Consider the following 14,209-nt stretch of genomic DNA (forward strand, 5'->3'; position numbering starts at 1 on the left):
GGCTGCGGTAAAAGACCCTTAATAATCATCTCTTTTGTGGCAGGCCAACATTATAAGATACAAATCTAGACTAATCTCTAAAAATCACAGATGTTGTGTCAGGTTTCTGCTTTTAGCAAAACAAATCCTCCTAGATTGTGTACACACACACACACACACACACACACACACACACACACACACACACACACACACACACACACACACACACACACACACACACAAACACAAACACACACACACACACACACACACACACACACACACACACACACACACACATGCATGCACATTTATTTTATTTTTGATCTATAAGGACTAAGACTAAGTTGTTAATCGGTGGGAAATATTCAACACAAACCCAGTGATGGCGAGTTCCTGAACAGACATGTCTCAGTGCTCTGCTGTAGATGAATGAGAGGAGAGCGCTCAGGCCACACACTGTCAGACTGAGGTTTCTTCAGACCACCAACTGTATGGAAAAGCATTTTGCTGTTCGTCACCATGGTGGTCTCCCCTGGGTGTGGAAGTGCTAAACCCGGACGTATGTATCTGTGGTGAGTAATTTCAGCTAACCATGCTACAGAGACACATCGGATTCTTCTTTGGAGGGCAAGAGATCCAGACATGTTTAATGTGAGTTTTTTGTGAATATACTCACAAGAAGGCTGTAAGTCAATGTCAGCATCACACTTCTTTTTCACACAATCTGTCAGATGTTTAAAACTGTTTAAAAAAGCAACTGTCAAGCTGACTCAACATGTTAAAAACTGTTGGTGATACAGTCGAGAGCATCTTCTCAGAAACAAATAAGCTTTACCAAATAAACTTTTTATGTGGTCCCATTGTTCTGTTGTCTTTGTAATAGTTGATGATTTATAGTGCTGACTGCAAAACCATTTTCTGTTTGTGGGACGATAAAAAAAACAGATTTCAACTGAACATTAAAATACATACAATGGCCATGGATCTGCAAGAATTTACGGTGTTTCAGCAAATTGTGGGAAAATGAAATTGCACACAGGAGTATGCCAGCTGAAAAATAAAGTCCCACTTGTATACCCCCATGAAGCTGTTCCCATCAAGTCTCTAGGTGCAAACAGAATGAACCCCATTGTACACTGAGCCTGACTTGAATCATAGACATCATAACTCGATTTTGAAATCCTGCAGAGAATTAGTAGGCTTGTAACACATTGTTGCATCCCTCGGGTTATTTCAGATTATTTACAGAACCCCTACACCATCCTTGATCCAGAGCCAGCTAATATTTGTTGAACGTGTTATCTTCAGGTTTTGCATTTGTGCAAAATCTGTTTGGTTGCCAGAAGATACATCAGAGGAGAAGTGTACTCTCAATCCAGTAAATGATTTATAAATAATTAAATCCAATATGGAACCTGGATTTAATCGACCTCTCTGAACCCGAAAGGTAGGGGGTCTGATCCCCAGCTCCTGCAGCCACATGTCCAATGAGTCCTAACTCCAAGTTGCTCCTTCTGCTTTGTCTGCAGTGTATGAATGTGTATGAATGGTGTAAGTTAATTCCAATGGCCACTTTACGCAGCATCCTCTGCCATCAGTGTGTAAAGGGGTATGAATGGGAAGATTGAGACCTGCGGTTTCTGAAGGCTAAAGCTCTATACAAGCTAAATCCATTCACCTCTGCAGCATCAGCCTACAAGCTTCTGTCCCTGAGTGTCACTCTGTTCTCAGCAAAAAGAAACAAGACCCTACTACGCATGCTGGTCCCGGACCTGCTGGAGAAATATACAGGATGGGGCAAAACATCATCATTAGTTAAAATCCTGACATTGAAAAGTTCATTAACCTGAGCTGCTATCAGCTTCAACCCACAGACAGTTATTTGTTTATACATCCGCTGTGTTTGGAGGTGCCTGGATCAAAGTTTATTAGGGATGAACTATGATGCCCTCATCAACATTACTGCTCTCCATATGGGGAACTATATGAAAAAGACGTTTATTTCTTTCAGTCTCAAACAGACTCTTGTGACCATTATTATAAATCACTCCCTGCACAAAAAAACAGAATTTCTGCCTTATGCAAAAGGTTAGAGGCAAAAAACACATCACACCATCGAACCAGTCCTGATTGTATTGTAGGCAGTGCCGATTCTAGAGTCTCCTGGGGCCCTAGGCAAGAATTAATTGGGGGCCCTCCAACCAGGGTTCGTTGGTTTCATGCTGGTGCTCCATCTGAAACCGAAGAAGAAAGTGAAGCACGGACTTGTTAAATCTTCAAATATAAAGAATACACCAGATGCTTTTAACGCCAACATATCCTCCAAACACTTGTTTCCATCTGCTGGATCAAAAAATCGCATATAAAGCCTTTAAAAGACAAATAAAAATGGCATGAGCTGAAGATATAGCTTGATAACAATGAGCAATAGATTGACAGTGTGAGATTAATGGGGGGCTTCAAGAGCTGGAGAAATGATTTTGTAGGTGAGGACCTGGTTAGGACTGTATAACTGGGTATGGATTAGAGGTCTGCACACGCTTGAAAATAAAGCCCGAGCCCATGAGCTGCTGATGACGTAGAGGCCCGACCTGACCATAGGCCCAACTGTAAAGCAACATTTGAAGACCGAGCCCGAGTCTAAACCCGAACACACACCACACAAATAGTCTACCCACCAACTAAAGTAGCCTAGACTACAGATTGTGAAGGAGCAATTTACGCAATACTCACACAACCGATTAAGCTTTAGGCTAGGCTATATCACAGCAGAACAGTGCATCATCGGCCCCAAAGCAGCAAATAACTTTCAATGAACAGTTTTAAAGAACATTTTAATAACGATCATAATAATAACATGTAGCCTAATACAGAATCAGCACTCTATAACAGCAATGAAACAGTCGCTTTTCTAAGACACTGGACACAGCGCACATAACATTTTTATGCGCTCCATTAGGCCTATACAAAAATGAAGAAATGGCAACGGCGGCCCCAAAAAATTTGCAATTACCTTGTAATAAAACATTTACCTTATGGATTATGGCCTACCTGGCTAACGTAACACCGGAAAAAACAGTCCAATTAATAACAGGAAGAGATTCGCCAGAACACCACTGATAAATCCTCCTCGCCCATGAACAGGGAAAAGAACCTCATTGTCCAACTTGGCTGCTCTCAAACTATTTACAGTCACGTTACTCCGTTAGAATTGCAATGCGTTGTGGAGGAAAATAATTGAGTCCACCGTAGATGGCTTCAGTGCGGTCCTCCTTTTATCCACTGCTCTACCGGCAGCACTGAAGTTTCTCTCGCTGCTGCTGCTGCTTGTGGGGATGCTGAAGACAGAGCACGCAAGTCTGGCAAGCAAGGGCAAGGAGGCCTCGTGAGATTTCCACCATCCTATAACATCTCTGTCATTTTTTTTCCATCGCATCACTGACACTGATGTATTTTTGCACCTCATCAACAGTATCGTCTGTGGTAGCCGTCCTTTTGGCACGGGGCTCGTCACCGGCAACAGGTAGATCAGCTGGTTCCTGGCTAACAGCTGGCGTAGCGGCTGAGAAGCAGGCTAGCTGAGCCCTGGCATCTAGGTGGATGCTTTCTCTCTCAGCTGCGGACATCATTCTTAGTTGGTTAAACTTGGGACATAAAAAAGGGCAAGCTTGTGGAGCGGCTGGATCTCTATTTTCTTCCCAATCCATTCCAGGTGTCTGCGGCGGATAATTGCCTGATGTGGTGTGTCTGAAGAGACAGGTTGGCAATGCCGTTTAAGCCTCTCGTGCTACAGCATGACCAGGTTGAGGGTAGGGTATTGGTCGCCCTCAAGCTCCGTCTGCGCGCCATAGAAGGGCCGAAGGAATTCCACAAGGAATCCCATGACGTCAGGTTATACGCCATGATTCCAAGGTGAGAAAAACACTGCTGAACCTTGTCTCTCCTACCTGCTTCACTGTTTTCTTCAGCTGGCTTGCAAGACCAGACTTTTTTGTATATTTCACAAGGGCCTTGGCTGCCCGCAAAGTGTCTCCTATCTCTGGGGCGACTTCGCTGAGCTCGGTATTGTCCAGGGCGTGTTTGAGCACAGTGTTATAAACGTGGTCTTGACAAACGAGACGGCGATATGGCCTGAGCACAGATTTGATGTTTGCCCCCTGATCTGTGACCCAAACCACTTTATTGAAGACAGTGGCATCAAATCCAATTACTGACACCAGCTGCTGCTGTAACTCTCTCCTTATATTTTTGGTTTCATCGGGGGGAAACCATAGGGGGAAACATTGCAGTGGTCAGTACGCGGCTCCTAAGCTGGAATATAGGCGTTACATAATGGCACGTAATGCGCATGTAACTGACCTTATGGTAATCGTCAGTCCACATATCAGTGGTCATTTCTACATTTGTTTTGGACATGACCTCTGATATTTCCCTGACAGCATCTTCTCTTTTAGTGGCTGCAACATCGGCACATTTTCAAGAGATGGTGGTAGGACATGGTAAAACTTCTTTTGCTGAGAGACGGCCATAGCTTGCGTTAACATTGATGAGCTCTTGAGCAAGAGACAGAAAGCCCGCTCCAGTAATGGATTTAAAGGACCTGATATCCTGACAACAGTAGTTGAAACACTTGTTCAAAACTCCAGATTTCACCTTAGCTGGCACTTTATTGTCTGGCAGTACTGGTTTAGTGAAGGCTGTCACTGGCAATTGTCTTGTCACCAAAAAGGCCACCACAGCCATTGCCTTGTACATGCCGAAGGAGGGAGGATGACCCGGTCTTCTTGCTATCATATTTTAAAATGATCTTGCAACGGCGATAATGTACATTCCCTGTGTACTCTCTTGTTTCACTCTCCACAATCAAATCAAAGTATCCTACAGATCAGCCTTCCCAGTCTCGTTTGGGATTTTAATAAGCTCACCTTTCGAGATCTTGTGCCTCAGTTCCTCCATAGCTTGCCTTGCACTGATTTTTCCCTCACTTTTTCCCGCTGAACTGCAATATTTATTTCAAATTCAAGCAACAATGTTGCTCCAGAGGCGTGTGTGTGTGTGTGTGTGTGTGTGTGTGTGTGTGTGTGTGTGTGTGTGTGTGTGTGTGTGTGTGAGTGAGCACGTCACTGTCTTGAAATGTTCACAGATTGACGGCTCAGCCCTACACGGCCCTAGCCCGAGGCCCAACCTCGGGTTCGATCGGGCTCGGGTCGGGTTGCAGACCTCTAGTATGGATGGTGAGTGTTGTTCAGGTGATGTCGGTAAGAACACCAGTGAAGCAGTTTTCCTTCTTGAGTTTCTCTTTTATTCCAACATGTTGAAATACAGCCAAGTTGGTACATTAGCTGGGCATAGGTAGCTGTTTGTCTGTTAGGATGTGTGAAAGAATATTCGGGTGTGTGTGTGCTATGTGGGTGTGTGTGTTTGTGTGTGTGCTATGTGGGTGTGTGTGTGTGTGTGTGTGTGTGTGTGTGTGCTATGTGGGTGTGTGTGTGTGTGTGTGTGTGTGTGTGCTATGTGGGTGTGTGTGTGTGTGTGTGCTATGTGGGTGTGTGTGTGTGTGTGTGTGCTATGTGGGTGTGTTTGTGTGTGTGTGTGTGTGTGTGTGTGTGTGTGTGTGTGTGTGTGTGCTATGTGGGTGTGTTTGTGTGTGTGTGTGGTGCTATGTGGGTGTGTGTGTGTGTGTGTGTGTGTGTGTGTGTGTGTGTGTGTGTGCTATGTGGGTGTGTGGTCTGCAAAACAATCGGTCTTTGTCAGACACGTGATTATTTAGTTGGTGACATCATGTCTGCGCCATTTTTACGGTACGGTAGCAACAAAACCAAACACAACAGAGACAGAGAGAGACAAATAATGTTGGACAGTAAATGTATTCAATTATAAATCTCTTGAGGCCCACGGACATTTTACGAATCAGACGCAATGACTATAACTACCAAATAATGTTATGTGTGTATAATAAGGGCCTGACTATGGTTTGTTTGCTTTGTTTATTTAGCATGCACCAGCCAAAGATGACAGCTGGGTGTGTTCTTGCTGTTCAAACTAGCATAATATATATGCTTACTCACTATTTATATTATTTTACTGTTAACTGAACTATTCAAAACGGCACACTATACACAGACAGCAGCTTGTAGCAGATAACCAAACGCAGATTGTGCATTTTATGTTTACCTGTTCTCCAGTGTTGCTGTTATTTCTAAATAAAATAATCTTCAGCATCTTTTGGATCCCTTGTGACATTTATGGAGGGCAGGGTTCATGTATGAAAAGAATACATGGCTTCACAAATAAATAAAATGCTGGTAATGAAAGTGAAAATAATAAAATACCTATTAAACTTGGTAACCGATTACATTTTCAAATGGGTAAATACTGTTAAAAAAATCATGGATAACTAATAAGAACAACACATGTCTTTATGTATACTTTATTATGTAACAAGATAAAAGAGCAAAGGCTATGTCTGGTGTTGTGAGTATTTTCCTGGCCACTTTCTCCAGGGTCGCCTTCTTTGGTGCCCACGATCCACGTCTGAGCAAAGTTCTCAGTCTGTAGTTGGTCCCTTCTTCCAGCTTCATGTGCTTCCTCCTCATTGTGAGGCTGATTTCTTCAGCCTGGTAGGCATCCATCTCAGTTATTTGCAGGCTGTTTCTCCTTTGCTACTGGCGTTTACCCTGCCTGGCAAAGCGCACAATGTTTGTCTGTGTAATGTCTGTGTGGCCCAGATGTAGAGGGTGCCCAGTCTGGATCATAGACTGTAAAAATAATGGACGGGACAAGGTCCTCGGTGTAGTGAAGCTTTTATTTTTAGAGCTCCCCCTGCTGACTGGCTGCAGTATAGGTCATAAACCCCGCCTCCTCAATGATAACAGATGGGATGTGGGTCAAACTGTAAAGCTAAAATACTTGTCACATAATTTTTTTCCAAACCTAAACTCTGCTGTGATCATTAGTTATTATCACCCTACATTGTGTTCAAGTGCTCATTTTTCTGTGAAGTTTGTTTTAAATAAGTTATTTGAGGTTGAAAAACTGGATTTTATGTCATATTTGACGATGATTGACAGCCGCCGATCTTGCGTAGCTCTCTTTGTGAATAACAAAAGTTACGTAGTGAAGGTTTTTCGTCTTTTTTGAGCTGGCAAAATGAGTTGTTCTGCAGTAAACTGTTCTAACCGACCTGTGGGAGATAAGGGATCTTTGCAGTTTTTTCGGTAAGTAAAAAAGTGATTTATGTGTCATTGGTTAAAGTCGTTATCTAGCTAGCTAACACATAAGCAGTCTAAGGTTAGCTGAAATGTTGTAAAGCTAGGTTACTTATCCGGCATGATTTATCTTTTTATTTTATTTTATTAAATGAGCAAACCTAATAACTGACATGCTATGTTTCTTGATATTGTTATGTCGTTATTGTGATTGAAATTGTATTTAAAACCAAGAATCGTAATATAAAATCCGCTCATAGATGCGGTTCATTGACTGTACAGTTATTTTACAGCAAAAATAAATACGACTGGTAAAGTCTCAAAAGTATCAAGGGTAAAAACAAAGTCAAATAATTTAAATCTGGCCTGCATCATTACTAATGTGTACATTAAACCTACATTGTGTTCAAGTGCACTTATCACTCAGACTGTTTACAGTCTGAGTGATAAGTGATTAGTGATAAGTAATTGCCGAGAGTAACAGGTTTTACTTTCACCGTGCAGGCTGAAATTCATAGTACTATATACAAGGGTAGAATATTTCTCTATGTATCCAGATAAAACTAAAGGTAAGCTCTGATTCAATATAATTGTTACTGATTTAAGAGACTAACCGAAACGTGAACGTAAACATCAACAACCGGCGGCGGTGTTGTAATATTAACCGAGCATCATGCTGCTTAAACTGATAAATATTCTGCATTGTATTCCACACACACCAATTCAACAGTCACAAGTTGATCATATTGTAAATTTAATGACACTCATTGAGAAATTGTTCTAAAAATTGACAAAAGCTGACAAACATTGCAATGATTGTGACTGTGTATCTGTATTTAACACCTTTGAAAAGAAGGTGTTAATGCAGGAGACCAGTGTTACACACAACATGCTGCTGTTATTGTAGTTAGGAGGAGACATAGGCACAATAAAAGAAGACATAAAGATCGCGTTTTTCCCCACACATGTTAATATGTTTTAAATGGGATGCATTTATTTTTTATTTCGCTTCAATAATCGTTAACGAAGAGAAACACCATGATTAAATTACAGGCTATTGTTGCCATATATACAGCTCTGGAAAAAATTAAGAGACCACTGCAAAATTATCTGTTTCTCTGATTTTACTATTTGTAGGTATGTGTTTGAGTAAAATGAACAGTTTTGTTTTATTATATCAACTACTGACAACATTTCTCCCAAATTCCAAATAAAAATATTGTCATTTAGAGCATTTATTTGCAGAAAATGCCAAATGGTCAAAATAACAAAAAAGATGCAGTGTTTTCAGACCTTAAATAATGCCAAGAAAACAAGTTCATATTCATTTATACACAACAAAATACTAATGTTTTAACTTTGGAAGAGTTCCAAAATCAATACTTGGTGGAATAACCCTGATTGTCAATCACAGCTTTCATGCATATTGGCATGCTCTGCAGCAGTCTTTCAAATTGCTGTTGGTTGACTTTATGCCCCTCCTGGCGCAAAAATTCAAGCAGCTCAGCTTTTTTTGATGGCTTGTGACCATCCATCTTCCTTTTGATCACATCCCAGAGGTTTTCAATGGGGTTCAGGTCTGGAGATTGGGCTGGCCATGACAGGGTCTTGATCTGGTGGTCCTTCATCCACACTTTGATTGACTTACCTGTGTGGCATGGAACATTGTCCTGCTGGAAAAAACAATCCTCAGAGTTGGGGAACATTGTCAGAGCAGAAGGAAGCAAGTTTTCTTTCAGGACAACCTTGTACGTGGCTTGATTCATGCGCCATACGCAAAGACGAATCTGCCCGATTCCAGCCCTGCTGAAGCGATCCCAGACCGTCACCAATCCTCCACCAAATTTCACAGTGGGTGCGATGCACTGTGGCTTGTAGGCCTCTCCAGGTCTCCGTCTAACCATTACACGACCAGGTGTTGGGCAAAGCTGACAATTGGACTCATCAGAGAAGATGACCTTACTCCAGTTCTCTATGGTCCAATCATTATGGTCTTTTGCCAAACCTCAGCCTGGCTCTTCTTTGCTTCTCATTGATGAAGGGCTTTTTTCTAGCTTTACACGACTTGAGCCTTGCCCCTAGGAGCCTGTTTCTAAATGTTCTCACCATGCACCTCACCCCAGCTGCCATTTGGCATTTTTTTGTAGGTCACTTGATGCCATCCTACTGTTTCTGAGTGACATTCAAATGAGTTGACGGTCATTCCGTTCAGTGGAGAGTCGTTTTCGCCCTCTGTCTGGTCTGTAGCTTTGTTGTCCCCAATGTCTGCTGCTTGACCTTGTTCTTATAAACAATCTTCTTGGAAATTTTAAAGATGGAAGCAAGCTGATGCTCACTGTAAACCTCTGCCAGTAAAACCATAATTTACTTAACCCTTACTTTCCACACTCAAAACTTTTATTTTCAACTCTTTTGGAATGGTCAATAGTTATCTTTTTTACTCCAATTACTTTTGAGGTACTACTAGCATTGTTTTTGCCATCCAGCTGGTCCTATTGCAAGAGGATAGTGATGACTACAGCAGTGGTTTTTATACGTTTCCTCTTTTAATAAGATTTGGAATCAGGTGATCACCTAAACAGTACCTCATTAAGTAGAATGAGGTGTGTTTGTGTTGGAATTCAACAGACACTGGAATGGAATGGCTTTCATACATGTAGAGATGCTGATTTCAGAAAAAATTGCAGCGGTCTCTTAATAACAGAGCTGTATATCCAAAGAAAACTGAACATTCACAGCCTCTGCATTCAAAAGAATTTCAACATTGACATTTATGTCGTCCTATTTCCCTCTTCTCACCAACATTATATTTTAAACTGGGGATTTCCTTTTTCTCGGGTCGTGTGTCTCTCCCCCAGCTCGCCCCCTCCGGTGCTCTCCTCTCCATAATGCTCTCGTCTCCTCCCTCTAAAGCTGCTGCTACTCTGTAGGACGCTCTGATTGGGGCACCTCACCAATAAAATACTATTTTATATTTTATAAGCAGTTTGCCACCACAATGCACTTTTACTCTCCAAAGACATATGAGTATGTGCGTGACAACTTTAACAAAGCTTTAGCACACAGTCACACCATCCGCACAGCTGATCCAGGATTTACTGTAGCATCTTTTACAGCACTAAAAGGTCATGTACAGGCAAACAGAGAGAAGGGAAAAGAAACAATCTGTGCTCTCAAATAACAAAGCAGTCTCAAATCTTTTTGAGGAATTACAGCGAAAAAAAAAATCTACTTTGCATACAGTACATCCTCTGATAAATAAAGTGAAGTACTTTGATTGTATTTCTGTGGTGTTCCTGTAGGTGACCACGATGCAGCCAGGCTGAAGCAGCAGGTTGTGAAGGTGGACGCCATCATCTTGTCTTTGCAGTGCTGATTCTGAAGAGAACGCCTTCACATAGGACTCAAAGGTAAAATGATCTCTCATATGATTGGACTGTGTTATTGTAACCGCTATCAGCATCAAAGTAATTTTAGTAACAATTTATAATCCTACCTTTAACAGCCTCTATGGTTCTGCAAGAAGTCTAGTTCATGTTTAAATTGTTCTTATTTCTGTCTTCAAGGAAATCAATGCCCAAAGGAAACAGCAGTCCAGACTCTGATTCCAGCTCCGGTGAGGTTCAGCACACAAATTAGCTGTCTGATTATATGAGAATATTTAACATTAGTTTCGCTATTTTGTTTTTCCTCTAAAATAGTTCTCCTGTCTTAAAAACAAACTTTAGAACCTGAAGTTTAGCACAACCCGAGGACAGATCTGATTTCAGGTCTGAGGCAGAAACATCACAGTAAAATTCATTATACTTTACATTTAACTCCATGATTGTTTTTCTTTATTATAGAAGATGCCCTCAGATTCAGATCCATCAACAACCCCTGACAACATGGAGGACTCGTCCCCTGAGCGTTTCCTGTCCTCTCTCGATGGACTTCTTCTCTTCAGTTATTAACTCTTGAAAACAGCAGCACAACATGCCAGACTGTTTGACAAGTCTGTGATTGAATAAATTGAAATGGAATCTCATGCGTATCTTGCTATGCTTATTGGCTTTAAATGTTTAATATTAAATAAGTTTGAAGGCCATTTATCTCAGACGAGACCGGCTGTAACAAGCTGAGCTCGTCTGTTAGCTTTGCTGTTGTCTTAGCTGTTGTTGGTAAGAAGAAATGAATGTCAGTTCAAGGCCTTTTCAAATGTGAGCTATAAACTTAACTGCTAAATTATTTTACTGTGACCAACACATTGTAGTGCTCCAGTTAATCAGAGACAGTCATATCAGATTTAAAAAAAGTTTATTTAAACATTTTATGAAAAAAAACCTTCAATAAACAACCCCTGGCTTCATTAACCATGTGGAAAATAAGAAAGGGAGACCATCAGGTCAAACTGCTGGGACATAGGAGAAAGTATAAAAAAGAAGAAATCCAAACAAAAATCAAATAAAGTATAGAGATCCTGGATGATTTTTTGATTGTTAAAGTATGACGGAAAAGCAAATCCAACACAGCCCTCCAGCATCTGGCCTTTCAAACACAGGGCAACATCATGTTAAGAAAGTCGATCAGCTCCTCTGGGTGATGGCAGAGAGGACTCTTCATCTGGGAGAGCTGCTGGTGTAAGGTCATTTCTACCACAGTGGATGAGCAGGGCATCTGGCACAGGTGAAAAAAGGAGGAGGTTCCTTCAAACTCTGTGACCCCTGCCTGACCTCTGTAACAGGTGTGCAGATGAAGGTTGAAATGAGTCATTTTTAGGTTCTGTTGATTGTAAAATGGAAAAGAAAACATCACCTTTCTATTTAACATTTAGCTGGTGTATGACTCGGTGTGATTTTTATTTTTAGAAGACTGTATTGTTAACAATAGCTTGTTTTGACAATCCTCTTATGAAACTTAAATAAAGATCACAGGATATATAACTTTTAACAGATGATTTTAACTTACACTTCACCTCTGTGGAAGATGTCAGACCAGCTGCTTTTATCTCTTCTTTGCCTAAATGAAGACACAAAAAACAATTGATTTACTGCTCACTTAAATATATTAGAAAATCAGACATGAATCACAAAATACAACATATCTTACCACCTGTAGCCTACCATCTGTGGTGCTAACCTATCTTAAATATAGAACGATTTCGGCAAAAACAGAGGACCCAGCAGCCCACGTATTTTCAATAATGATCAAAATAGCGGGATTTTTTAAAACACAGTGTGTTTAAATATTAGACTTTGAATACAGCGGTTTGTTGTACTTACACATTTCTTCATCGTAGACCGGCAGAGCGCTTTCGGTGTAGCTGGGCTGCGTAAGTCATCAGGGCAGTATGCTAAGTGGGCGGGGCGTGTTACCAGGGCTCCTGCCCCCGGACTCTACTGCGCAGACTCTGGCTCCAAATGACGTCAAAATTGCAAGATGGAAGCGCCCCTAAGCGGCATATTTTGGATTTAAGAACGTTGAGTGGGAACAGCTACAGTGCGCGCCCACTGGTCTGGATCAGTCTCCATCATTTCTTAAGCAGGTAGACCTGTAATGACATGTAGTTTATAAAAATATAGCACATGACGATTCCCTGTCATTTTAAGATCTTAAATAGACCTGATGATCTGAAATCTGTTGTCTCCTAGCTTGGCTAAACTAGGCATGACTCTGAAGTTAATTTAGCCAATTTTTAGGCTGATAAATAAATAATCAAGAAACATTATAAACACAACAAAAACGATGTTACTTCCCCTTATGCAAGTGTCGAGATCGAACATACATGAACGGAGATATCTTAGCGAACATGATGTTTTTGCGTAGTATATTGCCTCTTTGATATGTCCTCTACCTGCGGTCCAAAGCCCCTTTTCCAGGTGGGAAACTTGCCTCATTGTCAAGTGCTTTACCTTTCACGTCATGTGACTTATTTCTGCAATTAATCACACAACATGAGTGAACCATTTCTCCAAAAAAAAGGAAGCAAAGCAAGACATGTGTGCAGACATGACTTCTGATCTGTATGTAAACAAAGAGCTACTACTGCCAACATGGCGCATATAACCACAATGCATTGAGGTCAGCATTAGCAATACGTCACCTGACAAAGACCGATAAAGGCAGAGATTAAACACTGTCTCTTGATTAATGTTCACCAATATCCTATTGCTATTACAAAGTATGCACTTAGGCTATAAGTCAAATAACACACTATGATAAGCAATCATATTGACAACAGAATAAGTAAATGTACACACATAATGTTAGCTAAACATATAGCATAACAGTTACTAATCATTAGCCATGTGACAGCCAACAAGCTAATCGCTAAACTAATCGTTAGCACGCTAACGATTGGGGAAAAGGGCGTTGTCATGGGTGTGAACATTTTGGATGTGGTTGGCTACGGAACTCCACCTGGCTACAACCTCCTTCCATGATACGGAAGTTGATGCCGCCCAGTAAAGGTGGTTTACCACGCTCTTCCTCCACAAGCTGACATCCTTTGTTTTTTTTATTTTTGCAAGCGCATCCATTTTTTTCCCAATCCCTGGTCACAAGAAAGAACATTTTCAAACACAAATTGTGGAAGAAAATCTCAGGATTCTTTATTATTATTATTTAAAGGCTTTATATGGGATTTTTTTGATCTAGCAGATGTCGCCCTTGAGTACCAGCATGAAACCAAAACAAATTGCGCTGCATTGTTGTGTTAGCACTCGGAAAACATCACAGACCGCGGGACTCGGGTGTTACACCCATTGTAGACAGTCATGACTCACAATTATTTTCAGAGGATATACTTGATTTCTATAATATTTAAGTATGAAAAATCACATATAAAGCCTTTAATTCAAATACATACCCTTTGCCATATGCCAAGGGTCAAAGTAGTGAGTAATGTCTGGTCTCTTCTTCTTCTGTACCCCGGTATGTCTGTCGGATACAATTGCCTTGATTGGGACCTCTTTATTCTCCATGAGAGACAGACTTTGCTCAAAGCCCTCCTTCTCCATCCGTAAGCTGTTTCCAAC

General features: G+C 41.1%; 1 long non-coding RNA gene across 1 annotated transcript; it reads right to left on the reverse strand.

Moving 5' to 3' along the window:
- Positions 1–11,478: 11,478 nt before the first annotated feature.
- LOC136180545 (uncharacterized) lies at positions 11,479–12,718 on the reverse strand. The gene is made up of 3 exons (XR_010667170.1): positions 12,455–12,718; positions 12,141–12,191; positions 11,479–11,954 (listed from the first exon to the last, which is right to left on the reverse strand). It is a non-coding gene; the product is annotated as an uncharacterized lncRNA (long non-coding RNA).
- Between the last annotated feature and the right edge of the window lie 1,491 nt (positions 12,719–14,209).

The sequence above is a fragment of the Labrus bergylta genome, chromosome 11 (assembly GCF_963930695.1).
Source record: "Labrus bergylta chromosome 11, fLabBer1.1, whole genome shotgun sequence".
Classification (NCBI taxonomy): domain Eukaryota; kingdom Metazoa; phylum Chordata; class Actinopteri; order Labriformes; family Labridae; genus Labrus; species Labrus bergylta.